This window comes from Oryctolagus cuniculus, chromosome 1 (genome assembly GCF_964237555.1).
Source record: "Oryctolagus cuniculus chromosome 1, mOryCun1.1, whole genome shotgun sequence".
Classification (NCBI taxonomy): Eukaryota; Metazoa; Chordata; class Mammalia; order Lagomorpha; family Leporidae; genus Oryctolagus; species Oryctolagus cuniculus.
Genome location: NC_091432.1, coordinates 232,369,288 through 232,396,924, shown reverse-complemented (window position 1 = coordinate 232,396,924; position 27,637 = coordinate 232,369,288). Strand labels below are relative to the sequence as shown.

Here is a 27,637-nt window from a genome sequence, read left to right as displayed (position 1 = left end):
CGCTCGCGAGGTGTCAGGGGCTGGTGGGGCTCTTAGACCCATTTTACAGATGGGGAGACTGAGAGGCAGGGCCTCCAGGCAGTACCGCACACTGATGTGTCCTCAGGTCAGATGCAAGCCCCAGGAAGTGTCGGTGGCTACGGCATGCCAGGCCCTCAGCCCAGGGGACTGTTGGCGGGGGCAGGGGGATGACAGCTGAGCCTGGGGCTGCAGCAGGTGGAAGGGTGACCGCGGGTCAAGGTCGGTCTCCACCTTGTGTGGCTCCTCCCAGCTCAAGCAGTAGGCGGCACGTGCAGCTGGCTCAGGGCACGCACACGTCTGCACACGTGTAAACATGCATGCGCACCACCATATAGCATGTGCATGTGTGAACGGACATGTGGTGCACAAGCCAGCACTGCACCCACACGGACACACACATGCGCCTGATGCCACATGTGTGTGCATGTGTGTGCTCACGTGAGCACACGATGTGGCACATGCGTGTTGACACCAGCACAGTAAGAGCACGTGGAACCTCGACACGGGCCATCCCGGTCTCTCCTTAGCCCTTGGGATTCGTTCATTCGCGCAAGCATCCTGAGCCACTTCTGGGGTCACACAGCCCCAGCCGGACCCCACAGCCCCAGCCTGGCTCCCCCAGAGCTCCTGGCCCGGGGTGGGGGAGCAGCGGGGAGGGGCAGAGCCAAACAGTGATGCAGCTTTTTTATAAAGATTGATTTATGTACTTGAAAAGAGCTAGAGAGAGGGGCCGGCACCGTGGCTCACTTGGTTAATCCTCCACCTGCAGTGCCGACATCCCACATGGGCGCTGGTTCTAGTCCCGGATGCTCCTCTTCCAGGCCAGCTCTCTGCTGTGGCCTGGGAGTGCAGTGGAGGATGGCCCAAGTGCTTGGCCCCTGCACCTGCATGGGAGACCAGGAGGAAGCCCCTGGCTCCTGGCTTTGGATTGGCGCAGCTCTGGCCGTAGTGGCCATTTGGGGAGAGAACCAATGGATGGAAGACCTTTCTCTCTGTCTCTCCCTCTCACTGTCTGTAACTCTACCTGTCAAATAAATAAAGAAAATCTTAAAAAAAAAAAAAAAAAGAGCTAGAGAGAGAGAGAGGTCTTCCGTCTGCTGGTTCATTCCCCAAGTGGCCTCAACAGTTGGGCTGGGCCAGGAGGAAGCCAGGAGCCAGGAGCTCCATCCAGGTCTCCCACGTGGGTACAGGGACCCGCATGCTTGGGCCAGCCTCCACTGCTTTCCCAGGCGCATTAGCAGGGAGCTGGATCGGAAGTGGAGCAGCCGGGACTCCAAACGGGCTCCCAAATGGGATTCTGATGATGTCACAGGTGGCGGCTGTGACCTTGAGGTGCCTCTTCAAGGATGTTGGTCTCTGTCGCCCCACCCCACCCCCGCAGGAGCGGCACACAGGGTCTGGGGGGGGCTGCCTGGAGGAGGCGTCATTCTGGAACTGAGGGACCAGGAGGAAGGAAGAGGTGGATCCCCTGGGGGAGGAGACAGAGACCCGGAAAGGCTGAGGGGCAGGGCGGGGCTCTGCTGACCCACCAGGGGCCGGGGACCACCCACTCTGCTGCTCCTCCAAGCCGAGCAGTCCCCTCTGGGGGAGGCTGGCACATCCCCCGCCACGCCACACCTGTCCCGTGCACCTGTCTCACAGCACAGACGTGTAATCCCCCATATCCACGCCCAACACCCCACAGTAACCTCACGCACACACACCCCTGCGCCCTGTGAGCTCCCCCAGGCGTGGCATCGCCTGCCCCACACCCAGCCCCACAACACCTGCTGAGCCCCCGCGTGATTGGCCGCCTCGGGCAGCCCAGCCGGTGCCCGCCCCCCAGCCGAGCTCCCCGTCAAGTTCTGGGCAGGGCAGTGACGAGCAGGTGCGCCCCCGCCCCCGCCTCGCTCATCGATCCGAAGATACTCTTTCCTTTTCCTCGGGCGCTTCTCTGAAGGATGGAAAAATCGATGCCCGGGCAGAGCGGGGGTGGGGAAGGCGCGGACAGCGTCGGGAGCAGAGCGCGGCGGGGGTGGGGACCGGGCGCCCCGACCCGCAGGCACTCCCCCCCTCCGGGCGGGGCGCCGAGGCGGCCGTGGGCTGTCCGGGGCTGTTTTGTCGGTGAAGATTCTGTTCTGGGGACAGGAGCCCGGGGCGCTCCTCGTGGAGACAGAACCCGCCCAATCCGTGCCCAGAGCCGGCCTCCCGGACACCGCGCGGTGGTTCCTGGCAGCCTTGTTTGTCTGCCCGGCCAGGCACCGGGTGTTTCCGCAGCAGCGGGCCAGGCTCAGCTGCTTCGCTCACCCAGCCCTGCGCCGCCAGCTCCGTGGGGGCGTTGTCTGGAGGCGGCACCACGGGCTAGGCCAACTGGCTGCATGGTGGGGGGGCGGCACGGGGCTGGGGCTTGGCCGGCTCCGTGACCCTGGGCAGGTGATCTGCACCCATGGCCTCCCCGGGTGCCTCCTGGGTGTGGCGGGGCCACCGGCCTGCCTGACATCACAGTGCCGAGCTCCTGGGGCGTCGCACGGTGAGCTTCACTCCCTCCAACGGTCCTGTCACTGGACACAGAGGCTGTTGGGTTTGTTTTGTTAAGATTTATTTATTTATTTGAGAAGTAGAGTTACAGAGAGAGAGAGAGAGAGAGAGAGAGAGAGAGAGAGAGGTCTTCCATCTGCTGGTTCACTCCCCAGATGGCTGCAACAGCCAGAGCTGGGCTGATCTGAAGCCAGGAGCCAGGAGTTTCTTCTGGGTCTCCCATGCGGGTGCAGGGGCCCAAGCACCTGGGCCATCTTCCACTGCTTTCCCAGGTCACAGGAGAGAGCTGGATCAGAAGTGGAGCAGCCGGGACTCAAACCGGCACCCATATGGGATCCGGCATGGCAGGCGGCGGCTCCACCCACTGCTCCACAGCTCTGCCCCAAGACTGGTGATTTTAAAGAAGGCTGCAGTGAACATCTTTGCCAAAGACTTTGCCAGCCCCCGGCTGTTAGTCTTTCTAAACTTTCTTTTATTTAGGGGCTGGCATTGGGGCATCCCACATGGGCACCGGTTTGAGTCCCAGCTGCTCCACTTCCCATCCAGCCCCCTGCTAATGCTCCTGGGAAGGCAGTGGAGGATGGCCCGAGTGCTGGGCCCCTGCACCCACCTGGGAGACCCGGATGAAGTTCCAGGCTCCTGGCTGCGGTCTGGCCCAGCCCCGTGTGGCTGCTGAGCGAGTGAATCAGTGGATGGAAGAGTGCTCTCTCGCTCGTTCTCTCTCTCTTTCCCCAGAAAGAAACCACGGAAAACCGAGAGCTCTTCCGTCCGCTGGTTCACTCCCCAAATGGCTGCTGTGGTTCGGACTGGGCCCCGCCGACCCCAGGATCCAGGTCTTCCAGGCGGGCGCAGGGGCCCAAGTTCCCGGGCCGTCTTCCACTGCCTCCCCAGGTGCACTGACAGGGAGCCGGATGGGAAACCGAGCAGCTGGGACTCGAGCCAGCGCTCATGAGGGACGCCGGCCTCAGAGTGGAGGCTTAGCCACTGCCCCACAGCCACAGCCACCCGTTACTGATCTTGAGTACCTTCCAGCACCTTCTAGAACATTCCAGTGCCTTCCTGAGCCAGATCAGCCCGCAGAAATGTGCCGACTGTGCCCACATCGGTGACCTCAGCTGGGGGACGTCTCCCCCTCCTGCAGACAAACGCCCCAAATCCAGGTGTGGGTGGGCCGCGCTCCCTGCTGGCTTCTGTGGGGGGAGGGGGCCCTGCTCCTGGACGCTGGCCTCGTCCTCCCAGCCCTGCGTCCGTCCTCGCACGCTGGTCCCCTCTACCGCTCCCCTGCGTGTCTCCCGTAAGGACACAGGGCTCGGGGCGCCCCTGGGAAAGCCAGCAGCCCCGCCTCTCGAGACCGTGCTGTAACCACGTGGACAAAATGCAGCCTTCCCCCAGGTCCAGTTCATCCGGGGTCCCGGGGTCACATCATTGGGGTCTCCCACCCAACCCGTGACGCCCTCCTGCTGGGGGAGGACGGACGTTTGCCCCCCCCCCCCCCCCCCGCTTCGGAATGCCCGGCGGCAGCCAAAGGGCCGAGCTGCCCCTGCGAAGGGGCGGCTCCTTCTCCGTGCGGCCGGCCGCCTGCACCCGGAGGTGGTGGGTGACCCGTGGGGGACCGGCGTGGGCCTCCGCCCGTTTCCGTCTCTGCGGCTGTGCGCGCACGCGCGGTGGATCCGGGACCCGAGCGTCTTCCTCACTGGTCACGTGTCCGCAGGTGTCTTCATCGACCGCGCCGGATGTCCCTCGCGAGCTTCCCTCGCAGCCCCGGTTCCGGAGGCTCCGCCTGGTGGTTAGATGGCCTCTCCCGGCCCGGCCCGGCCCGGCCCGCTGTTATCCCGCACGTCACGGTTCGGCGCTGATAGTGACGTCCCTGTTTGGTCTGCGATGATTCCGGTTCTGGTAGACATTAGAGCTCCCGGCCTCCCCCGCCCCCGGGTGTTGAGCAGTCAGCCTGATACCTTCAATAAATAGCCCGTCTTTCCCCTACTAATTATTTTTCTAAAAGATTTATTTATTTATTTGAAAGGCAGAGAGAAAGAGGTCTTCCATCCGCTGGTTCACTCCCCAAATGCCCATAACGGCCAGGGCTGGATCAGGCCAAAGCCAGGAGCCAGGAGCTTCTTCCACGTCTCCCACGCGGGTGCAGGGGCCCAAGGACTTGGGCCATCTTCCACTGCTTTCCCAGGCCACAGCAGAGAGCTGCATCAGAAGTGGAGCAGCCGGGTCTCGAACCAGTGCCCACGTGGGATACTGGCACTGCAGGCTGCGGCTTTACCCGCTGTGCCACAGCGCCGCCCCTCCCTTCTAAATGATGCCTGGGTAATGTGTTAGGTCGGCCGTCTGCCTCCCGGAAGCTCGGGGGTAGCTAAGACTCCTCCTGGTGAGGGAGGGGACAGACACCCACGGCAACAAAATCACTGGTTTGGAGAGGAGGGCTGGGCGGCGTCCAGGTGCAGGCGAGGGCAGAGCAGGAGAAGTCGGGGGCTGAGACCCGGTGCAAGACGGGGTCCCTGCAGAACAGCGGCTCATGGCTGCAAACGGCCATGGTGCCGGGGAGACCGGCCCCGGGCGGGCGAGAGAAGAGACCGCGAACCCAGCATGTGGCACTTTACGAACACAAAGGAGGGACCGTAAGAACTTACACCAGGGAACACAGAAAAGGAAAAAACTATGAGCTGATGGCGTTAGGACTCCAAGGGGTGGGGTCACCACAGACAGGGACAGAGACGTGGCAGATGCAGCTGAGGGAGGGGGAGGGAGAGGGAGGGGGAGAGAGGGAGGGAGAGGGAAGGAGGGAGGGAGGGAGAGAGATGGAGGGAGAGAGATGGAGGGAGAGGGAGAGGGAGGGAGAGAGATGGAAGGAGAGGGAGAGGGAGGGAGGGAGGGAGGGAGGGAGAGAGATGGAAGGAGAGGGAGAGGGAGGGAGGGAGAGAGAGGGAGGGAGGGAGAGAGAGAGAGGGAGAGAGAGAGGGAGGGAGGGAGAGAGAGAGAGGGAGAGAGGGAGAGGGAAGGAGGGAGAGGGAGAGGGAGAGAGGGAGAGAGGGAGAGGGAAGGAGGGAGAGGGAGAGGGAGAGAGGGAGAGAGGGAGAGGGAAGGAGGGAGGAGGGAGAGAGGGAGGGAGGAGGGAGAGAGAGAGAGGGAGAGGGAGAGAGGGAGAGGGAGAGAGGGAGATCTTCCATCCACGGATTCTCCCTCCAGATTCTTGCAACAGCTGGAGCTGGGCCAGGCCGGAGCCGGGAGCCGGGAGCTCCATCCGGGTCTCCCACGTGGGTGGCAGGAGCCCAGTACCTGAGCCATCGGTGCTGCCTGCAGGTGCGGCGGCTGGAGGCCCAGAGCAGCTGGGGCTGGAGCCAGCACCTGTGTGTGGGATGCCGGCGTCCCAGGCCGAGGGCTAGCCCACCGCACTGCACGCCCCCGAGGGCTAGCCCACCGCACTGATGCCCCATCTTGTCGCTCCCCCTCTTCGTGGAGGAACGACACTAAACCCTGCCTAGGCTTCATATCCGAGTCACGGCACCATTATGTCGCTCCCCCTCTTCGCGGAGGAACAACACAGGACCCTACGTTGTTCTTTCGTCTGCTCAGCCCTCCCCGGGTTTGCTGCTGGTTCTTCCCGGGTTGGCTGGTTCTTCTCCGTGGAAGTGCTGGTTCCGCGGGGGAGCGGCACACCGCCGGCCGGCTCTCTCGGGGGCTGCACAGGTGTTCCTCTTAGATGTTCCTGGTGCATGTTGTCTCTCTCCTCCTTTATAGTCCTCTTCCACCAATCCCAACTCTGCTACCCACACGCCGAGTACGCTGCTCTCCTCCAATCAGGAGCAGGATCAGCTCCTGCAGGTCATCACTCAAGTTGGCGAGAGGCAGCTGCGTAGAAGTTGTTACTCCCTTCTCAGCGCCATATTGTGGGAGAGCAGATGCATAGAATAAGTCTTAATTCCAGTAACAGTCTAGTCCGAGTTGCTCCCCACACCCTCTGTTTTATTTTTAGGAATCTTATGTGTCTACTCATGTCTCCTTTATAATTTTTAAAGAACATTTAAAAATACTTATTTTCATTTTCTATTTGAGAGGCAGAGGAGGGGGGTCTTCCTTCCGCTGGTTCACTCCCCAGATGGCCACAACGGCCGGAGCTCGGATCCAAGGCCAGGAGCCTGGAACTGCATCCGGGTCTCCCACGCGGGTGCAGGGCCCAAGCACTTGGACATCTTCTGCTGCTTTCCCGGGACATTAGCAGGGAGCTGGGTCAGAAGTGGAGCAGCCGGGACTCGAACCTGTGCCCATATGGGATGCCGGCGCCGCAGGCAGAGACTTAACCTCCTACGCCACAGCACCGGCCCCGACGTTCATCCTTTCTCACCTAAGCTCCCCCGACTGGTAGAGGGATTTCCTCCAGCGATAGTTCAGCCACTTTCCCATACGCCCAGCTATGCGGTATTTGCTGTGTTCCTTCTTTTAGGTTTTATTTAAAGTTATTTATGAAAGCGGTTTTTGATTTTCAAGTGGTTGGCTTTTTAATTTAAACTTTTGTTAATCATTTCTGGCTTAATTGTGCTGTGGTCAAAGAGCGAGCCCCTCACCCCGTCTGCTTTGGGGATTCTATCGAACTTGTCTCTATGGCCTGATACATGATCAATTTCCATAAATGTTTGATGGGCTCTGGCAAAGAGATGAGCGTCTTTTATTTGCCGGGTACAAAGTTCAATTATTAAATCAACCTCATTCATTGCGTTATTGTGATCTGGACATGGGGGGGAGGGTGGTGCGAGTCAGCCGGTCAAGGGCAGGGCCTCCAGTGCCCCCCCTCCCCATCTTGGACCTCCAGCACCCCTCCCCCTGCTTGGGCCCGGTGCCGGGCGGGACAGAAAGGATCACAGTGGCCAGAGTTGTTTGGTTTTTGGCCGGCGCCGCGGCTCACTAGGCTAATCCTCCGCCTAGCGGCGCCGGCACACCGGGTTCTAGTCCCGGTCGGGGCGCCGGATTCTGTCCCGGTTGCCCTTCTTCCAGGCCAGCCCTCTGCTGTGGCCCGGGAGTGCAGTGGAGGATGGCCCAGGTGCTTGGGCCCTGCACCCCATGGGAGACCAGGAGAAGCACCTGGCTCCTGCCATCGGATCAGCGCGGTGCGCCGGCCACGGCAGCCATTGGAGGGTGAACCAACAGCAAAGGAAGACCTTTCTCTCTCTCTCTCTCTCACTGTCAAAAAATAAAAATAAAAAATAAAAAGATTTTGGTTTTTGTTTCTGAAAGGCAGAGTTACAGAGGGGAGGGGGTCCTCCGTCAGTCAGGCCGCCCGCTCATCGCTCCCGGTTCTGGTCTGGGGTTCTTCTCGGGCGAGCTGGGCTGACTTTGCTTTCGGTTGCCTGGAGCCGGTTCTGTGCAGCCCTGCCCCTGCCTCTCTGCCCCCTCGCAGCCCTGCCCCCTGCCTCTCTGCCCCCGCAGCCCTGCCCCCTCGCAGCCCTGCCCCCTGCCTCTCTGCCCCCTCGCAGCCCTGCCCCTGCCTCTCTGCCCCCTCGCAGCCCTGCCCCCTGCCTCTCTGCCCCCGCAGCCCTGCCCCCCGCAGCTCTGCCCGTCTCTCCCTTGCGCCCACTTCACATGCCCTGACATCCAGGATCTCAGGCCCCCAGAGTTGGACTTTCCGTGGACTTTGTCCGGTTGGAAGTGGCCGATGCTTTCCCGGGAAGATGCTCACATTCACCCTGAGGGCCTGCGAGAAGCCCGCCTCCCCCGCCAGCCGCTCCCCTGGGTTTTCTGCTTTTGGGTCTCGGGGGGCCGACTTTGTCCTGGAGTCGCCCCAGACTTCCCCGCCAGCTGCTCCTGTCCTACCTCCACCGGAAGTTACCTTTGCAGGCAGACGGTCTCCCGCTGGCGGCGGCCTGGCCGTCCGAGGAGAACTGGGCAGCGTCTCCCGGCCCCTCTTGTCCAGGTGGGGATCGCGTCCACTGCTTTGTGCTTGGCTGAGAGGCGGGGGGGGGGGGCAGCCAGCCAGGCAGAGCTCCCAGCGCCCGAGTGCTCGGGCTGGGCCCTGCTGGAGCAGGAGCCCGGGGCTGGGAACGCAATCCGGTCCCCTGCCGTCACCACAGCCTCCCAGGGGCCGCATTAGCAGGGAGCGGGGACCAGGAGCCACGGCTGCGAGTTGACCCGGGCACCTCTGATGTGGGGCGAAGGCTTCTTCGCTGGGAGCCCGAATGCCTGCTCCCCAACCCCATGTTTAAAGATTTATTTATCAGAAAGGCACAGTGGCAGAGAGAGAGGGAGACACACACACACACACACACACACACACAGATCTTCCATCCGCTGGTTCACTCCCCAAACGACTGCAATGCCTGGGGCTGGGCCAGACTGGAGCCAGGAGCCAGGAGCTTCTTCTGGGTCTCCCAGGTGGGTGCAGGGGCCCAAGCACTCGGGCCATCTTCCACTGCTCTCCCAGGTGCATTAGCAGGGAGCTGGATGGGAAGTGGAGCAGCCGGGACTTGAACCATGACTCAGGAGGTGCAGGCCCTGCAGGCGGCGGCTTAGCCTGCTGAGCCACAGCGCCGGCCACCACCTCCACCTTTTGATCCATGTTAATTATTTTTACACTCTATGATTTATCATTAAGAATACTTTTTAAAAACGTATTTATTTAAAAGGCAGAGTGACCGAGAGGGAGGGAGAGACAGAGGTCCTCCATCTGCTGCCTCGCGCCTCAGATGGCCACAGAGGCTCGGGCTGGCCAGGCGACCCAGCAGGCAGGAGCTCCATCCGGGCCTCCCACGTGGGGGTCGGGGCCCAGGTTCTCGGGCCGCCTCCCGCTGCTGATTGGGGACGCAGGGTCCCAAGTGTCGGCTCAGCACCTCGAGAGTGACCTTTGCCATTTGTGTTCCGTCTGGGAACAGCAGTGGTGTTTCCTTGGTTTCTGTGCTAATGCCCACACTTTAAAAAAAAAGATTTTATTTATTTATTTGAGAGGTGGGGGGTGGTCCTTCCATCCGCTGGTTCACTCCCCAATTGGCCGCAACGGCTGGAGCTGCACCGATCTGAAGCCAGGAGCCAGGAGCTTCCTCTGGGTCTCCCACTTGGTGCAGGGGCCCAGGGACGTGGGCCATCTTCTACTGCTTTCCCAGGCCACAGCAGAGAGCTGGATCGGAAGTGGAGCAGCCGGGACTCGAACCAGCGCCCATATGGGATGTCAACACTGCAGGCGGCGGCTTTTCCCACTACGCCACAGCACCGGCCCGTCTTCTTTCTCTTTCTTCTTATTTTTTTTTAATTTTTAAAAACTATACCTGTGTATTTGAAAGGCAGACACACACACACACACACACACACACACGCACGTCCAGCCCCTGCCGAGGCTGCGCATAGACCGCGTGCGGCCGCCGTGGGTGCTGCTCTCACACCTGCCCGCGGGCCTGGCCACACGGTCCAGTGGCCTCGCCCAGTCCCTTCCAAACTCTCCACCCCGCAGCTCAGCTGAGCAGAGGGGCAGCCGGGGCCCCGTTCTGGGGTCCTGAACCCACGGAGCACACGAATCCGGTGGAGACCCCGGAGTCTCCCACTGCTCTCCCTGCACCCCGACACCCCGGCCCCTTTCTCAGACTGACACTGCAGACCAGCCGCTGCAGAACGGGGCGATGGCCCGGTCCTCAGACCTGCCCCAGAGCAGGGGGCCTCAGACCCACCCCAGAGCAGGGGGCCTCAGACCCGCCCCACGGCAGGGGGCCACAGACCCACCCCAGGGCACTGGGGTCTCCAAGAGGGAGCAAATGGAGGGGCAGGGCCTGGGCCCCTTCCCACCCTTGACCCTGCCCCCCAGCGCCGGCCCCACCTCCCGCAGCCCAGCACCGAGTGGGCTGCAGCCTCGGCCGGCCGCTCTCTCTGTCTTTCTGGGGTTGGGTGGGGACGCGGGAGAGGGTGTGGGAGGCTCCCAGGCCAGCAGGGCAGGGTGAGGACAGAGCCCGCCCAGCCTCGCCCCTCACCCCTCGCCCCGCAGGGCCCCTCTTCCTGGGGGCCCCTCCCGTGCCTGCTCCCGCCTGCTCCTTTAGGTGCTGCCAGCTGCTCGGTGCGCGGTCTGGGGTGGCTGCTTGGCTCACAGCCCCGGTGCGGGTCTCTTCCTCCTGGCATGCCCGGGAGCAAGTGGGCGCCCAGCGGCTCTGCGGGAGCCCCCGTTCTCGCTGCTGCTCACCCTGGCACTCCCCGCGGATCAGAGGCGTGGCCCCGACGCGTGCCGCCAGCGTTTCCGTCAGGGTGCCGAGGACACGGGCTTCAGCGAGCCAGCACTGAGTTGTCCCTGAATGGATCCTTTAAGACAGTAATGCACACCAGCTCCTTCTACAAACTGCAATTTAAAAACCCAGCCTGTCACACTCCTGCTGGCCTGGCAGCTCCCCATGGACAGGGACAATGTGTGTCTCTGGGCCTCTAGCCCCTGTGGGCAGTACAGGGCTGCCTGGAGGAGGTGCTGTAGAGCAGGGCTTTGAAGGGTGCATAGGAGTTCGGTGAAGCAAAGGCAGGGTGGAGACAGGACAGGGCGGCAGAGTCTCTCTCTCTGGGGACTTTTCTGTCCAAACCTGATGCACCCTGTGGCTGCCTCCTACTGGACTCGCTGTTACTCCGTGGAGCCGGCCCCTGCTGGGGGCTGGGCAGTGCTCAGAGGCGGGCCTCCTCTGCAGTGCCTGTGCCAGCGATGGATCCGCTGGCCTGAGAGTGGGCTCGGGGGTGGGCCTGGGCCCTGTACACCCCGGGGCACCCCTTTCTCCAGCCTGCATCCCTGCCTTTACCCTCCCAGGCCGGCATGAGGGGGCTCGTGCCGCCGGCCAGCCTCGGGTCACCACCGCGTCCCCGCCTGCCGTGGCCGGGGCTGGGGCTCCTGGACACGCCCCAGGAGCCGCTTCGCTGGGGCTGCCATTTGCGCCAGGCGAGCCGGGCTTTCCCGTCCGGATTCGCCCGATCCTATTAATAATTAACAGGGCAGTAATGAGAACTGCTTTTAATAGAAGCTGCTGCCATCCCCACACTCGCCTCTCGCCAAGGGTTTCCCCCAAAAGGCTGCGTGCTCACGTGGCTGCTGCCTGCCACAGACCCAGAGGCCACGGCTCCCTGGCAGGGTCCTCCTCACACCCCCTCCTCACTCCCCTCTGGCTCCTCTGCCCTGTCCTGCCCTCCTCCCCAGCCCCCTCTAGGCTCCCCGCGAGGCCCACGTGGCGGGAGCTGTACCACATGACCCACGCCTCGTCCACCCCCCCAGCACACTCAGGCAGACAGGGAGCCCGGGCCGCACCCTCCACGCAGAAGCGACCAGGCGGACAGTGGCCACTTCACTCCTGTGCGGGGGAGGGGCGAGAGCGGGCCCCTTCTAGAAGGTTCTGAGAAGTGGGGGGGCAGCTGGCCCGGGGGCTCCTTCGTCCCTGCTCCCGGCAGGGGTCCCGAGTGCCCAGGGCTTAGCCCCCCGAGCACGCGCTGGGACTCGGCGGGGGCGCAGGTCCACGTCCGGGCCAGAGCGCGCTCGCGGGGGCGCTCGGCAGGCGGCGCCGAGCCGATGATGGACAACTTTCCCTGTGGTTTATCTTAATTTCAAAATGATGCACAATGAACACGGATTACTTTTGTAAAAGGAGAAAGATGCTTTTTTTTAAAAAAAAGAACCCGCGTTCTCTGCATTTCCTTACGCCGCAGTCAGTCTAGAAAGGCGGGGCTTGCACGGAGACGCGCGTCAGCCGGCCCCGCTGGACCCACGACCCCGAGAGGGGAGCCCTCACCGAGGGGCCGCCCGGGGCCAGCTGGGTGCCCTGGGGAAAGGGGGGGGGGCTGGCGGGAGCCCGTCCGCTGCTGGGCCCCTCCGGCGTGGCCCCATTGGAAGGTCCGGAGACAGGCGCGGAGGGGCCCGAAACCCAGCGGGAGGGGCGGGCTGTTCGCCATAGCGCTTACGCCGCCCGGGCTGCCCACGCCCCGGGACCACGGCGCTGCCCACCGGGCCCACTCGGCCGGTGACCGGGGCCAGGACCAGCGTGCGCAGGGCGCGGGGGCCGGCCCGCTGGACCGGGAGGGGCTCAGGACTGCGTCTCCCGGCTGACTCCTGCCAGGCTGTGTGGCCGCGCTGACCCTGCACGGCGGGCGGCCAGCATCCCCATTTCACAGATGAGCCCCGCCCCAGACCCCATGGGCGGCACGGGCGGGGGCTTGAGGGCCCGCCTGGCGCATGTCCGGTGAACGCCAGGTCATTTACAAGGTGGAGGCAGACATCTTCCATCGGCTGGTTCACTCCCCAAATGGTCTCCACGGCCAAGGCTGGGCCCAGCTGAAGCCAGGAGTCTGGAGCTCCATCCGGGTCTCCCATGCGGAGGGTGGGGGCCTGAGGACCTGAGCCGGCACCTGCCGTCTCCCCGGCGGTCCTGGGATTCTGTTCATTTGCGAGGTAGAGCAGAAACAGAGAGAGGGAGAGAGAGAGAGAGAGAGAGAGGTCTTCCATCCACTGGTTCACTCCCCAGATGGCTGCAACAGCTGGAGCTGCGCTGATCCAACACCAGGAGCCAGGAGCTTCTTCCAGGTCTCCCACGCGGGTGCAGGGGTCCAAGGGCTTGGGCCATCTTCCACTGCCGTCCCAGGCTACAGCAGAGAGCTGGATCGGAAGTGGAGCATCCGGGACTCGAACCAGCACCCATATGGGATGCCGGCGGTGCAGGCAGAAGCTCTTCCCACTATGCCACAGCGCCAGCCCCCAAAACAGTGACCTTAAGGAAGCTCAGTGAGATACAAGAGAACCCAGGTAACCAACTCAAAGAAACCAGGAAGATAATCCGTGATCTGCGTGGGAAAGTTACCAGAGATAGCCAGGACCCAGAGAGGCACCTGTTGTGTTAGACGGAGCCACCCGGCCAACCCGGAAGTCCTGCGCAGAGCCCGAACCCGCAGCCGCGGTGAGTGTAGGGGACCCTGGCTCAACCCCCGCCCCCTCTCACCGGCTGGGGGAGCTTGGGTGTTAGCTGAACCCCCCAGCTCACCTCCCCCATCTGTAAAGTGGGAGAGAGAGCGCGTACCCCAGGGGCCAGGCCGAGCGTGCAGATACCCGGCCCTGGGCCAGTGCCCGCCCAGCCCCAGGCCTGATCGGCCCTCCTGCCCTGTCCCCCCTCGGCTGGTTTGGGGCCTAAGCACACTTAAAGGGCCCACAGAGTCCAGAAACTTCCCGACACAGATCTAGAACCTTGCGGAAGGCCCCGGGCAGGCTCTGTGTGCACATGTGTGTGTGTGCGTGTGTGCGTGTGTGTCTCTGTGTGTACGTGTGTGTCTCTGTGTGTGCATGTGTGTCTCTGTGTGTGCGTGTGTCTCTGTGTGTGCGTGTGTGTGTGTTCTCGCTCTGAGGAGGGGGGCTGGGGGCGGGGACCGGGTGGCCCTGTAGCCGTCCCCAGCCCTGGTGAGCAGTGGCCGGCAGGCCTGCCCCTGCCCGGGAGGCGGCCCTAGGGCCAGACTCGGGCTTGGGCTGAGCTCCGCGCAGAGCCAGGCTTAAAGGAGCCGCTGAGGCCGTGAACAGCCTGGGGACTGCCCAGCCCTTCCCAGAGTGGACACACAGGGACAGACCACCCACCCCCTCGTCCCCTTCCCCTCCAGGCCTGCAGGCAGAGGGGGAGGGTGGAGGGCGGGTACAACACGGGGAGCAAACGCCGAGACCCCTCCCCTCCCGCTGGTGCCCCCCAGGTGCTGCCCTCAGCCCTCACCTCCCCAGCTTCCTGGGCACGGGGTCAGGCCCAGGAGCCGCTGAAAGAGAGGGGCTGGCGCCGGCTGCGGGGGCCCCTGGGGCTCCCTTTCCCCCCCTAGAGGAGAGGACACGGCTGAGGGGAGTGAGGAAGCAGCTGCCCCAGGTCTCGAACCTGAGCCAGGACCACGTGGGGCGGGGCTCCTGCCTGTCCCCTCCCCCTGCATAGCCTTGGAAATGGCCCTGCCCCGCCTAAGCTGTGTGTGTTGGGGGGGGGGGTTGGTCTGTCCTCCCACCCCAAGCTGGGGTCCTCACCTGGGGGACTGGGGTGGGGGACCAGAGAGACAGCTCGGGGGACAGAGAACAAAGCCTACAGGTCGCGACAGACAGGCAGAGATGGGGACGGGAAGAGACCAGGTGGGGATGAGGGAGAGAGCCCCGGCCACCTTTAGAGAAAGGGGAGGTGGGGGGTGGAGGAAGGAGAGGAAGAGGAGGGGGAGGCCTGGCCAGGAAGGGCCCCCAAGAGGGATGGGGCCAGCCAGGGGGAGAGAGCCGGGAGGGGCTGAGAGATAAATACTTATAAACGGGGTTCCTAAATTCTTTCTGCATTTCCCTGGTAAATTATTCATGTTTCCCTCTCCCCTCCCAGGTGCTGGCAGAGCTCCTGTCTGGGCCCCCCCACGCCTTCCCCCCTCCCCCTTCCCCTCCCCTCTCCTCCCTCCCCCACCCCATGCCTCCTTTGCCCCCTCTCTCTCCCCTCCCTAATCCTCTTCCTGCCCTTTTTCCCCCTCCTGTCCCCCTCCCTTCCTCCTCCCCCCTCCTCTCCCTCCCCCTCTTCCCCCTCCTCCTCCCTTCCCCCTCTTCCCCCTTCCCCTCCTCTCCTCTCCTCTTTTGTCTCCCCCTCCTCCTCCCCCTCCCTCTCCCCTCCTCTTTCCCCTCCCCCTTCCCCTCACCCTCTCCTCTCCCACTTCGTCTCCCCCTCCCCCTCCTCTCCCCACTCCTACCTCCCCCCTCTTTCCCCCTCCCCTTCCCTCTCCCCCTCCTCCCGCCTCTTTCCCTCTCCCCCTCTCCTCTCCCCTCCTCCCTCCTCTCCCCCTCTGCTCTCCCCTCCTCCCTCCTCTTCCCCCCTTCCCCCTTCTTTCCTTCTCCCCCCTCCTCTCCCTACCTCCCTCCTTTCCCCTCCTCCCTCCTCTCCCCCTCCTCCCTCTCCCCCCCAAGGTGGGGCTGTGCCGGGGTTTCTTTGCCTTCAGTAAGACAACCATGTAAGTCATGACACTGCAGTTAAGGGTCCCGGCCCCTCGCCGGCTGCCCAGGGGTCCTCCCGGTGACTGGCATGCTGGGAGGAGAGCCTGGGCAGGCCTGGGCGGCCCCTCAGTGCCCCTGCCTCAGTTTCCCTCTGTGGGGCAGGACGGGGGCTAATGCCCTGCCTGGTAGGGCCAAAGATGCTGTGGCTGGGAGGTTCCGGCCCCCACAGTGGATCGGGCACAGAGCAGGACCCGAGGTGCATGTGACGGCCACGGGCTGTGTCCTGCCACGGCCAGTTTCCCCTCTCTGCTCGCTGGCCGCCTCCCTCCCCTCCCCTCCCCTCCCCCTGGCTGCTGTGCCCTGCTCTCCTGGGACTCCTGCTGTCCGCTCTGCTGTCACCAGTGCGAAGGACCAAACCCACCACCACTTCCCACCCTCCCCCCAGGGGCCAGGACGCTGGGCCCGGGCAGCCTGGAAGTCACAGCCCTGGGGACTCTCCCGGGCCTGGCGTCCTGGTGCTGGGCCCAGGCTCCCACCCTGTCCCGGCCCCAGCCCCTCCCTCTCCCCTCTGGGGAGGTTCCCTCAGCCCTCCCTTACTGGGGACCACACCTGCTCTCTACAAGGACAGGTGCCACTGACCTGCACCTGACCCTCCGCCCCACCCCGCTCTGACCAGGGCCCACTGCCGCCCTATCCTGCAGGAATATAGGTGCTTTAGTGGACAATACGGGTACGTTGGCTTTTTCAGAAACAATGGTGACGTTGCCCCAAAGAAGAAAAACATTTTAAATGAACAGGACAATCGCACGGAAATCCCCGGGATGCACCTGCCGAGCACGGAGGTGTTCTGGGAAAAGAGCAGGACCGGAAGCGGAGGGTGCGCGCGTGTTTGCGTGCGTGCGTGTGCGTGTGTGTGCGTGCGTGTGTGCGTGCGTGTGTGTGTGTGTGTGCTGACTCCGGCTGGGCCTCGCTGGGCCAGGAGACAGGACGCCGAGGCAGGCAGCTGGGAGCGCAGGGGACGCGCATGCGTGTACACACCAGGGCCGGAACGCAGTGCTGGGGATCCCGGAGCTGGGCCAGGCAGAGCGGCAGAGCCGGTGCTGGGGTCACGGGCTGCGGACGGGCAGGACTCGCCCTGGTTCCTGGAAGTCCGGTTCCTGTTCCATTGGCAACTCTTCTAAAAACACCTGCTCCCGCCTGAGCTGTCAGACCCTTCCATGTAGCTACTCTTTGTTTAAATAAATAAAGAAATATTTATATATTTATTTGAAAGACCAAGTCAGAGAGAGAGAGAGAGAGGGAGAGAGAGAGAGGGAAATGCCATCTGCTGGTTCACTCCCCAAATGGCCGCAGCGGCCGGAGCTGGGCCAGGCCAAAGCCAGGAAGGAGCCAGGAGCCAGGAGCATCTTCTGGCCGCAGGGTCCAAGGACTTGGGCCATCTTCACTGCTTTCCCAGGCCACAGCAGAGAGCTGGATCAGAAGTGGAGCAGCCGGGACTCGAACCGGCCCCCATATAGGATGCCGGCACCACAGGCAGAGGTTTAGCCCACAGCGCTGGCCCCAAACTTTTTTAAAAGATCGATAAAAATAGAGAGAGAGCAGCTGGCGTTAGCAGCCACAGGAGAGGGGCTTCCCTCTGAGCTCCAGTTTGCTCTTGGGAATGGTGATGGGGGGGCCTCCCTCCTGGCCCCTGCGGGGCTCCCCGATGTCCCCAGGCTCTTTGCCCCGTGAGTGGTGGCTGTCCAGGGAGCACCCAGCACCAGGCGCCCCTGGCATCTCGGAATGTGAGCTGTCTGGGCTCCCGTCAGAGGTGGAAGAATTCCGCGCCCCACGGGAAACCCAGGCCCAGGAGAGCCAAGGGCTCGTCCGGGTCCCCCAGCGCCCCCTGAGCGGGGCGGTGCTTTCCCGAGTGCCCCCAGCGCCTGGGTGTCAGCCAGAGAGGCCCCCCGTGCCGCGGCCGCCTCCCGGTGGGCTGTGCGTCTGCTGAGTCTTTGGGGTGCAGGGACCCAGCCTGTGGCCGCCTCGCGGGCAGGGGGCGGGGCCTCACGTGGCTTCCGCTCCTCATTGGCCGGCGCTTGCGGGGGGGGGGGGAGGTTTCCACTCACAGGCAGGCGCACGTGCAGGTGCCCCCATCAACCTTTTATTCATTTATTTTTCATTTTTGGTTTGGAAGGCAGAGACACAGAGGGAGGTCTTCCATCCTGCGGAGCCAGGACCAGGCACTCCATCCTGATCTCCCGTGTGGAGGGCAGGGACCCAGCGCTCGGGCCATCACCTGTGGCCTCCCAGGCTGCGCAGCCGCAGGGACTGGGTCCCAGCACAGGCAGCCGGGACTCCACGGGCGCTGATGGACGAACCCCTGCGCCACACCCGCCCTGCCGCTGGCCGTTTAGCTTCTTCCACACGCAGCTCCAAAGAAAGTCAGGGGCTGGGGCGGCCACTGTGGTGGAGTAGCTTAAGCAGCCGCCTGCAGCGCCGGCATCCCATAGGGGCACCGGTTCAAGTCCTGGCTGCTCCACTCCCGATCCACTCCATGCTGTGGCCTGGGCAAGCAGTGGAAGATGGCCCAAGTCCCTGGACCCCTGCACCCACGTGGGAGACCCGGAAGAAGCTCCTGGCTCCTGGCTTCAGAGACCATTTGGGGAGCGAACCAGCAGATAGAAGACCTCTCTCTCTCTCTCTCTCTCTCTGTAACTCTGCCTCTCAAGTAAATAAATGAATCTTAAAAAAGAAAAAAACTCGAAGGGAACTGGAAATGAGGACTTTTAAATTGTACAGGAACACACACAACGTAAACTCTGCAGTGCCGGCATCGCATATGGGCGCCGGTTCGAGTCCCGGCTGTTCCACTTCTGACCCAGCTCCCTGCTAATGCGCCTGGGAAAGCAGTAGAAAAAGGCCCAACTGCTTGGGCCCCTGCACCCATGAGGGAGGCCCAGACGGAGTTCCTGGCTCCTGGCTCTGACCTGGCCCAGCCCTCTGGGGAGTGGAGCAGCAGATAGAAGATGTCTAGACGCGCTCCCCTCGCTCTCGCTCTCTCTCCCTCTGCCTTTCAAACAAACAAACACATATTTTTAAAAATCCCCCCCCCCATGTTGAGTGTGAGCCTCAGTTCAGCAGAGTTCAAAGCAGCCCCGCCCCCCCCCCCGCCTGGCCCCCTGTGCCTTCCAGCCCCGCCCCCCCCCACTCGGCCCCCTGTGCTTTCCAGCCCTGACCCCCCCCCGCCCAGCCCCCTGTGCCTTCCAGCCCCGTTACCCCCCCCCGCCCGGCCCCCTGTGCTTTCCAGCCCCGTTACCCCCCCCCGCCCGGCCCCCTGTGCTTTCCAGCCCCGTCCCCCCCCCGCCCTCTGTGCCTTCCAGCCCCGTCCCCCCCGCCCCCCCACTTGGCTCCCTGTGCCTTCCAGCCCCGTCCCCCCCCCGCCCTCTGTGCTTTCCAGCCCTGTCCCCCCCCCACCCGGCCCCCTGTGCCTTCCAGCCCCGCCCCAGGGAGCAGGCAGCTCCCGGAGTCCCTGCTGCGGCCCCAGGCGGCCAGCCTCTGCTTCCGTCCATGCATTTGACTTCTCTAGGGTCCAGGTCGGGAGACCCCACGGTGCCGGCCTCTTTCAATAAGCACAGGACCCTGAGAGCCCGTCCCACAGCCGCGTGGGGCAGGGGCGCAGTCCTGTTCACGGCCCAGTAAGACTCCCCTGCACGCAGAAACCACGTGGGTCCGTGCACTGAGGACCATTTTTACCCATCACGAACAGCCGTGCAGGTGGGCGCCACAGCCAGGTCTCCGAGACCCTGCCCCCAGTCCTTCAGGGCTTGAACCCGGCCGTGCAGATGCTGGGTCACCCCAGGGGGCCACACCCCCCCTTCCCGCCGACATCACGAGGTCCTGCTTTCTCCACTTGCCTGCCAGCACTTATTATTTTCGGATGCATCCATCTTTGTACAATTTCTCTGTGAGGCAGAGACGCACGGAGTTACCGCCCACTGTCACAGCCCGCAGTAGCCGGACGCTGGAGGCGGGAGCCGGAGCGCAGCCGTGAGCCAGGGGCTGCCGGCACCTCGGGCGCTGTGCTGACACCTGTGCGGCCGTGTCCCCTGCCCTGGCGCGCAGTGCTGGGTTCTGAAGTGACCTAGAGGCTGCGCCCCCGCTGGGCGCTCTGGCAGCCTGGGCCCCCCTGCTCTGCGTCCCATGGAGGCCCCGCCTACCCATCCCAGCAGGTGTCTTCCGGAAAAACCCGTGTTCAGCCTCCACGAGCCAGTTCTCACAAAACGAACTAAGCTTTTTATTTATTTCCCAGTTTCTTTATTTCTTTGAAAGACAGAGAGAGGGAGAGACAGGGTGGGGAGGGGCAGGTGTCCTCCCTCTGCTGGTTCACTCCCCAGATGGTCACCACAGCTGGGAGGCTGGGCCAGGCGGGAGCCAGGAGCTCCATCTGATCCCCTGATCCCCCACGTGGGTGGCAGGGGCCGAGGGACCAGGGCCATCTTCCGCTGCTTTCCCAGGTGCACTGGCAGGGAGCTGGATGGGAAGCGGAGAGCCGGGACTGGAGCCCGTGTGCCCGGGACGGGATGCCGGCGGCACTGGGGGCGGCTCGTCCTCAGTACTGGCACAGGCCTTCCCCCCACCCCCGTGGCAGCCGATTCCTTCAGTAACGTAGCAGATCCACGCAGCCCTCGCCGCGTCCCTGCCCTCACAACTCAGGCCAGAAAAAACGGCCGCTGCAGACAGTGGCCACCTCCAGGAAGCCAGGGGAGCCCGGGCACCCCCTGGGACGCGCTTGCCTGGGGGTGGCGGAGCTGAGAGGGGAGGCGCAGGTGCCCTCTGCACCCCATCCAAGACCAGCGAGGACCACAGGGGCCCTGCCTCGCTCACGGCCGGTCCTCATCCACACGCAGCGCCCCTGGCGTGCACACACACACACACACAGGTGTGCACACACCTTCCCTCACGCCCAGAGCTGCTGTGCACCCCTCACTTCCGGTCCCCCAGGCCTCATGGGGCAGCAGCCAGCCTCGCCCCTGCTGTCCAAGTGGGCGTGGGCTCTGTCCCCACCTGGGAGCACACACAGTTCCTTGGCCGGGGTGGGGGCAGATTCGGGGGCCAGGCTGTGGGGGCGGAGCCTACCCCCCAGGAGGAGCCCCCCAGGGGGCATGTGCACTCTAGCTGTGTGGGACACGCGTGTGCTCACTGCCACGCTGACACACACACCCCTGCCTGGCAGGGACTTGCACGGGGACACGCACACACACCCTGCGTGCACCAGGCCTCTGCTCCAGCCACAGCCCCTCTCTGCACCGCCTCTGCCCCCCCTTCCTGGCCGTTCCTTTAAAACCAGCCCCTCACATCTGGGGCTTTCAGGCAGGCCCGTGGGTTACCTGCCTGGTGGCCGGGCAGGTGGGAGGAGCAGGGGCGGGGCTCCTCTCAGCAAATTCGGAGTGGGCACACGCGTGCACACGCGCGCACACGCACCACATCCACAGGGCAGAGCGGGCGAGGTCGGGGGTCAGACAGCGCCCTGGCAGGGCCCGCCTCCCCACCCACACCCCCCCCCCCGCCCCGTCGCCCTTCCCAAGGTACTTCGCTTGGCCGGGCCTCAGTTTCCCCAACTGCACAAACTCCTCTGGCCAGAGCGAGGCTGAATGACATCACCTCTATAAAGTTAGGCGCCCAGGACGGCGGCAGTGGGGGCGGGGCTTCCCGCACGGACCCCAGCCCGCGCCCCCTCCTCTTCCACTCCCCCTCCCTACCCCGGGCCCCGCTAGCTGCTCCGCTGCCGAGCGCGGCCGCGGCTCTCCCAAGGTGACCGTGCGGGCTCCCTCCCCCCGCAGCCCCGGGCCCCGCATCCCTCCCCCGCCCCCAGCCCCCACGGTTTTGCATATATTAAAATCTCTCCTCTGTGGGTTCTCGGTCTTCTCCCCACCCCCACCCCCCAAAAAAAAATGAGCGGGAGAAGTGACACAGCCGCCGCGCGGCGCGGCCCCCGCACCCATCCGTCAGGGCCGCCCGCCCGTCGCTCGGAGCGCGGCGCGCGCCCAGGACGGCCGCGCTAATGGGCGCCGCGTGTGGCTGCGGCGGCGGCGCGGCCGGCATTTGCATACATATTAAACGGAGCAGTAAAAAATGCAGACACGCAAACCATTTGGACGGCTCCTCGGCGCAGAGCCCGCCAGGAAATCAATCTTCTGGCTTCTTAAAGGAAACCTGCTCGGGAGGAGGTGGCGACGCGGGGCAGCGCCGCGAGCGGGGTGGGGGTGGGGGCTGCTCTGTCCATCTGTCCACGCCAGCCGGCGGGGGGGGGTCCTTCTCGGCGGGCGAGGAGCCGCCACCGGGCGGCACCGCCCTCCGCCTCCGCCAGCGGCCTGCCCTGGGGAAAGAGGCTGTCACTCCGGGGTCCCGGGGGTCCCGGGGGCGCTGCCCCCACTTTGCCACGCCCCCTCCAAGCCGCCCAGCCCAGGTGGCCCGGCCCTTTCTTCTGGAGCTGCGAACACAGGTCCTGGAGCCAGCTGGCCTGCGTTCCCCGCCAGCCTGGGCGGCCTCAGAGCTGGGCGGCCCCGGACAAGTGCACCGGCCTCTCTGTTCCTTCCTCGGAGGGGTCAGCCTGGCCAGCACTTGGCTCACCGACCGGGTTCTGTGCCTCCTCACCTGTGAAAGGGGTGTTTTGGATCTGTGTAGAGGGGAATGTGACACAGAACCCCGGGATCACGGGGAGATGGGGGAGGGGTTCCCAAGGTGGCACCTCTGGGGGGGGGCGCTGGCGAGAGTGAGTGCCAACACCCAGAGAGGCCCCCCAACGGCCCCCAGGTCCACAGGACCGGGCGAGTCCTTCCGGGTCCAGCCCACCCAGCCCCAGTCTCTGAACTCCACTCCGGCAGAGCAGGGAAGTCAGGGCCCCCCACCCCGGCAGAGGGAGGGGCTCGGCCACCCCCAGCTGTGCGCTAGGACAGAGTAAGACACTCCCTTAAAAGGCACCCGAGGGAGGGAGGAAGAGGAAGAGGAAGCGGGGGAGGGGCCCAGAGCCAGGCTGGGGGCGTGCGCTGAGGGTCGGGGCTGCACCCAGCCCAGCGGGAGCCACCACCCTGTCTCAGATCCTGGGGCCCGGTGCAGAGGAGCGGCGAAGGGGGTCTTTGCCCTGAGGTGGGGAGGTCCCCGCGGCTCAGAGCTTCACCTGCCGCTGTGTGCGCGTGTGTGCGCGCGTGTGCGTGTGCACACCGTGCACCGCTGCAGCGTGGGCACAGAAGGCCAAACCCAGGCTGTTGCCCAATTCTCTGGTGCCTCCCAGGCTGTGTGACGTCGGCTGAGGCCCCGGCCTCTCTGGGCCGAGCTGCCCGCTCCCCGCCCGCTCTCTCCGGCCCTCCGTGGCGACCCCAGGGCCCCGGCGGGCGGGGGTGGGGTGGGCGGAAGCCGGCGGGCGGGGGAGGCGGGAGGGGCTGGAGTTACAGGAACCGGCGGGGCGATTGCTCAACCGGGGACCGGCCCGGCGGCCGCCGCCGCCCGCCCGCGTGGCTGCATTGCACGCATTCCTCGCCAACGCCGGCTGCGGCGGCCCCGGAAGGGGGAGCTGCCGCAGACACAGCACGAGGCCGCCAGGAACAGTTAACCCTTTCCTCGCCCCTCCCAGGCAGGGTCTGCAGGCGGCGGGGCCGGGGGTGGGCGCGGGCTGCCGCCAGGCCCCCTCCCGTGTTCCGGAGGAGCGGCTCAGGTGGCCCCCGCAGGCCCTGCCCCAGCGTGCGCGGGACACGGGGCTGGGCTGGGCTGGGGGTCCTGCCACCGAGGGGAAGGAAGGGCAGGACCCACCGGAGCCAGAGCTGGCGTCCCTGAACTGGGCAGGGGGGCTTCCTGGAGGAAGCGACATTTCGGGAGCCAGTGGGGGAGGGGGAGAGAGGGGAGGGAGAGCGGGCGTTGGGGCTGCTCCCAGCCTGGACAGTCAGTGAGGAGCCGCGGGAGGGTTCGTGGGGAGAGAGACGCGGTCAAGTTCAGCTCCGGGCGCTCAGATCTCAAGCGGAAGCAGCCGGCACGTCGCTGTGCGCAAACCACATTCACTCCATGAACACCTGAGCCACGCCAAGGTGCCACCAACAGGACACGCTTCAAATGGCAGCCTGACGGCCGGCCGGCGCTCGGCCAGAGGTGGCCGAGCCTGCTCCCCCTTCCGGGGGGGTCAGCACCCCCAACTCCTGCTTGCAGCCGGGGCGCAGTGCAGGCACGGAGGAAGCGTTGAACTCCCAGGCTGGGACGACCTCCGCCCACAGGGGCTCACAGACGCCGCGCTGGCCCGGGCACAGGGGAGCCGCTGAGCACCACACAGCACCTGCCCGACGACCCTGGTACCCACACAGGAGACCCCGAGCTCTCTGAGGACCCCCAACCAAGCCCCTCCTCTCCCGGGGCCTCAAGTCCCCTCCAAGGGCAGAGAGAGGAAGACACAGATTCAAGTTCAGAAAACCCAGGGCTGCCTGGAGCCCCCGCACCCGGCTTACTGGGGGGGGGGAGTCTGCGCCCAAAACAACCTCAAAACAAAGAGCCCAGAGAAACTTCTAGACTGGGTCTAGAAGCCTGTCCCTACAGGCTGGAAAGGGGCTCTGGGCCCTGCCTACCCTCCCAGCCCCCCCTCGCCAGCACCCCGCTGGGGGCTGGGGGTCCTCCATCCAGGCCTGAGCTCGGTGGGTGGGGTCAGAGCGCTCCACTCCATGCTGGGAAGAGAGGCTGGACACAGAGCCCCGACACCCTATGTTGGGGGCAGCAGATGTAGCCAGAGGACCCCTAAGTCCTGCTGAGATGTCCCAGGGGAAGCCCACCCAGGACGGCTCCTCCTGAAAATCTGCCCCAACCCAGCAGCTGAGCGTGCACAACCCCCCCCCCACTGCACCTCAGTGGCTCCTGCCACACTGCTGGGGTCACCCCTGCACAGCACCCACGGGCTGTTTCCTGGCTGGGGGTCTGCTCTGTCACTCTTGCAGGCAATAGAACTTTGGCAGATTCCCCGGACCCAGGGTGCGCCCACGGCTCGCAGGCAGGAGGCTCGCGGGACCCCAGCCCACCCCTGCTCCCGGCTTGCCCGTGTCCTAATCCCACCCTGAACCTGGAATGTTACTGTATCTCATCTTCTCAGCATTTAGCTTTGCAGGTTTGATCTTCAGGGGTTCACCTGCATCCCCGAGTTTCCTCGCTGAACTTCCGGAGGCCAGCGCTGTGTGTGCCGCCGTAGCTGTCTTATGCACACGCACCCCTCAGCACGGGTGGCGCTGCCTGCGTGGAGGCCAGGCCTGCACAGCCCGTGACACCTGCAAGTCACCTGGCCAGCCTGAGCCCCCGCAGGGGCAGCCGACCTGGCCCGGGCTCTTCCTCCTCCGCTCACGGCACAGGCTGACGGCTCACCTTCTCAAAGGTGCTCACGTCCACGGAGCGGGAAGAAGGCAACCAGGGAAAAAGGCGCCAGTCCTCGGGCCCTCGTGGCCGTGACCGTGGCCGATGGCCTCCATGTGGATCCCACTTCCTGGCGCTCACACTCTGTGTGGTGCTGCCCGCAGGGAGGAGGGCTGGCCTGGGCAGCCAATGGGACACCGAAAGACTGCATGGGTGGGACAAAGCCCGCCGGTCTCGCTCCCCTGCAGACCCCCGGTGCAGGGAGCCGGCCGCCACGCTGTGTGGACGCTCAAGCCGTCCTGCGCCAGCCACGTGAGCGAGCAGCCCGGGAAGCAGACCCTCCATCCTCAGTCCCGCCTTCCGATGCAGCCCCAGGAGACGTCTTCCATTTTCTTTTGTTTTAAAGATTTCTTTTATTTCAAAGGCAGAGTGACAGAGAGACAGGGAGACACACACACCATTCTTCCATCTACTGGTTCACTCCCCAAATGGCCACAACGGCCAGGGCTGGACCAGGCTGAAGCCAGGAGCCAGGACTCCATCCGGGTCTCCCACGTGGCTGCAGGGACCCAAGCACCTGGGCCGTCCTCTGCTGCTTTCCCAGGCGTGTCAGCAGGGAGCCGGATGGGAAGTGGAGCAGCCGGGACTGGAGCCGGCCCCCACGGGGGATCCACGCCGGCTCCCAGTGGGCACCTTGACCGCAGCCTCAAAGAGCACAGAGCTGGGGGAAGCCACAGGGCGGCTCCCGGGCGAGCACCGCTGAGGGCGTGCAGCGGTCAGCAGTGACACACAGAGATGCCTTCCTGAGATGAGGGCTGTGGCCGCCTGGGTTCCCCAGTGTGTTCCGGGAACACGGGTCACCGGTCGGCCAGGTGCAGCTGACTGCGACCCTCATCGCCTGCACTAGACTCCCAGGCATGTTAAGGCAGGCCCCTGGCCAGGAAGCTGCTCATTAGGCCCACGAGAGCCAACGTGGCACAGCTGCCGCTTCCCTGAGCGTTGTACGTGGGGCTAGCGTTGTGGCGCCTTCGAGACCCGCATCCCATATGGACGCCAGTTCGAGTCCCGGCTGTTCCATTTCCGATTCAGCTCCCTGCTGATGCGCTTGGGAAAGCAGCGGAGGACGGCCCAGGTGCTTGGGCCCCTGCACCCACGTGGGAGACCCGGATGGAGTCCCCGGCTCCTGGCTTCAGCCTGGTCCAGCTCTGGCTGTCGGGGCCACTTGGGAAGTGAACCAGCAGATGGAATATCTCTCTCTCTCTCTCTCTCTGCCTTTCAAATAAATAAATAAATCTTTAAAACAATGATGTGCTCAATCCAAACACCAAAAACGCTGAGAGGGACCCACGGTGGCAGAGACCAAGGCGAGATGGCCGCTGGGCCGCGGTGGGGCCTCTCCTGGCTCCTTCCCCAGATGGGGACAGCTGTGCCTCGCCCCACCCACCCCGCCCCCACCCACGAAGTCAGTGGCCCTGGGTGGGACTCCGCGCCAGTGTCAGCCGTGGCCTGTAGCCCATCTGAAGACCCCTTGGGATTGAGATTTTGAATCTCAGCTCCGTGGCGCCAGGGCTGAGTGAGAGTCCCGGTACCAGGAGCCCGCTGGGGAGGGGCAGGTCCACGCGGGGGCCGGGTTCGAGGCCAGCTCCCTGCTTCCGTGGGACAGCTGGGCGCGGCTCCAGGCTCCTGGCTCCGCTGTGGCCCAGCCCTGGCTGGAGCAGGCATCTGGAGAGGGGACAGGCAGAGCACGGCTGTCTGTCTCTCTGCCTCTCACTCGCTTCCCAAAACAATGAAAACAGAGAAGGAAGGGTCGGACACGCAGCCCCGGACGCACGGCCCCGGCGCCCGAGCCCCGGAGGGGGCATCGCTCAGCGGGAACGCGACGCGAGCTCCTGGAAAACAGCATTGGCTGCAGAGAAATCCGGTTTACAGGCAACTTTTAAAGAGCGAATCCACCCCCTCCAGCCAGGGAAGGCTGTGTTCAGAAAACCACATTCTTTCAGGTCCCTGGGGCTGCGTGGGGGCGGGGGCAGGCAGCTCCGCGCTGGAAGGCAGAGGGCTTCTCTTTGTTACAACATAATTCTACCCTCATGCTGCTTAGCCTTTCCCGCCGGGCGCCTTCTGGGTACCAGCGGCTGCCCCCACCCTGCCAGAGGCCCCGGGGTGGGCACTGGAGTTGGGCGGGGACCTGGCCGCATCACCCCGGGCCTCCCCCCGCCCGCCAGGCTCTCAGAGGGTCCCCGTGAGTTCCCCGAATGGCTTCCAGGTCTATCCTACATCTCTCTCCTGCGTCAGGCAAATCCAAGGTGATCCTGGCAGGGTAGGGATCAGGCAGCCCAAACCGGATGTCGCAGCAGCAGGAAGGTCGCCGGCCCTGGGGGGTGCACTCACAGCACAGGAGGGAGGCCCGGGACCCCCGCTGCTCTGCCCGAGGTCACACAGTGCGGCAGGCAGGGCGACCCCCTCAGCCAGCAAGCTCTCCTTTGATGGGCAAGTGTGGGCGTGCACTGGCTGCTGGCTCAGCCCAGCGGTTCCCAATCTGGGGTTCCTGGGGGCTCTCAGTCTCCTGGTGGGAGGGACTTCTCAAGGTCTTTGGCTCGGGTTGGGGGCCAGGCCACCCTGGGATGCGAGCAACCTCTGGGCCCCTGCAGAGCGGACTGGAGGAAGCAGGCGCCATGGTGGCCCCCCAGGAACACCCACCGCCGCCCCCACCACCACGCAGAGGCCGAGGCCACGTGCGTGGGACCAACAGGAGCCTGGGGCAGCCCGAGCTCTGGGGAGCCGTGAGGAGCAAGGAGCCTGTGCAGAACCCGACCTCTGCGGCCTCTCGACCCCTCACCT

The 27,637-nt window shown here is 64.7% G+C and overlaps 2 long non-coding RNA genes across 3 annotated transcripts in view; one reads left to right on the top strand and one right to left on the bottom strand.

Moving 5' to 3' along the window:
* The first annotated feature begins 2,562 nt into the window (after positions 1–2,562).
* LOC138847520 (uncharacterized) lies at positions 2,563–4,525 on the top strand. Of its 2 annotated transcripts, none has more exons than XR_011385370.1 (2): positions 2,563–3,698; positions 4,250–4,525. It is a non-coding gene; the product is annotated as an uncharacterized lncRNA (long non-coding RNA). The 2 variants fall into 2 exon arrangements; XR_011385369.1 differs by lacking the exon at positions 2,563–3,698 and adding an exon at positions 4,035–4,131.
* Positions 4,526–10,557: 6,032 nt separating this feature from the next.
* The window catches only part of LOC138847518 (uncharacterized), a 23,830-nt gene continuing 6,750 nt past the window's right edge, over positions 10,558–27,637 (bottom strand). The window contains exon 3 of the long non-coding RNA XR_011385368.1: positions 10,558–12,910. This is a non-coding gene — a long non-coding RNA (uncharacterized lncRNA). The remainder of the gene's footprint in view (positions 12,911–27,637) is intronic.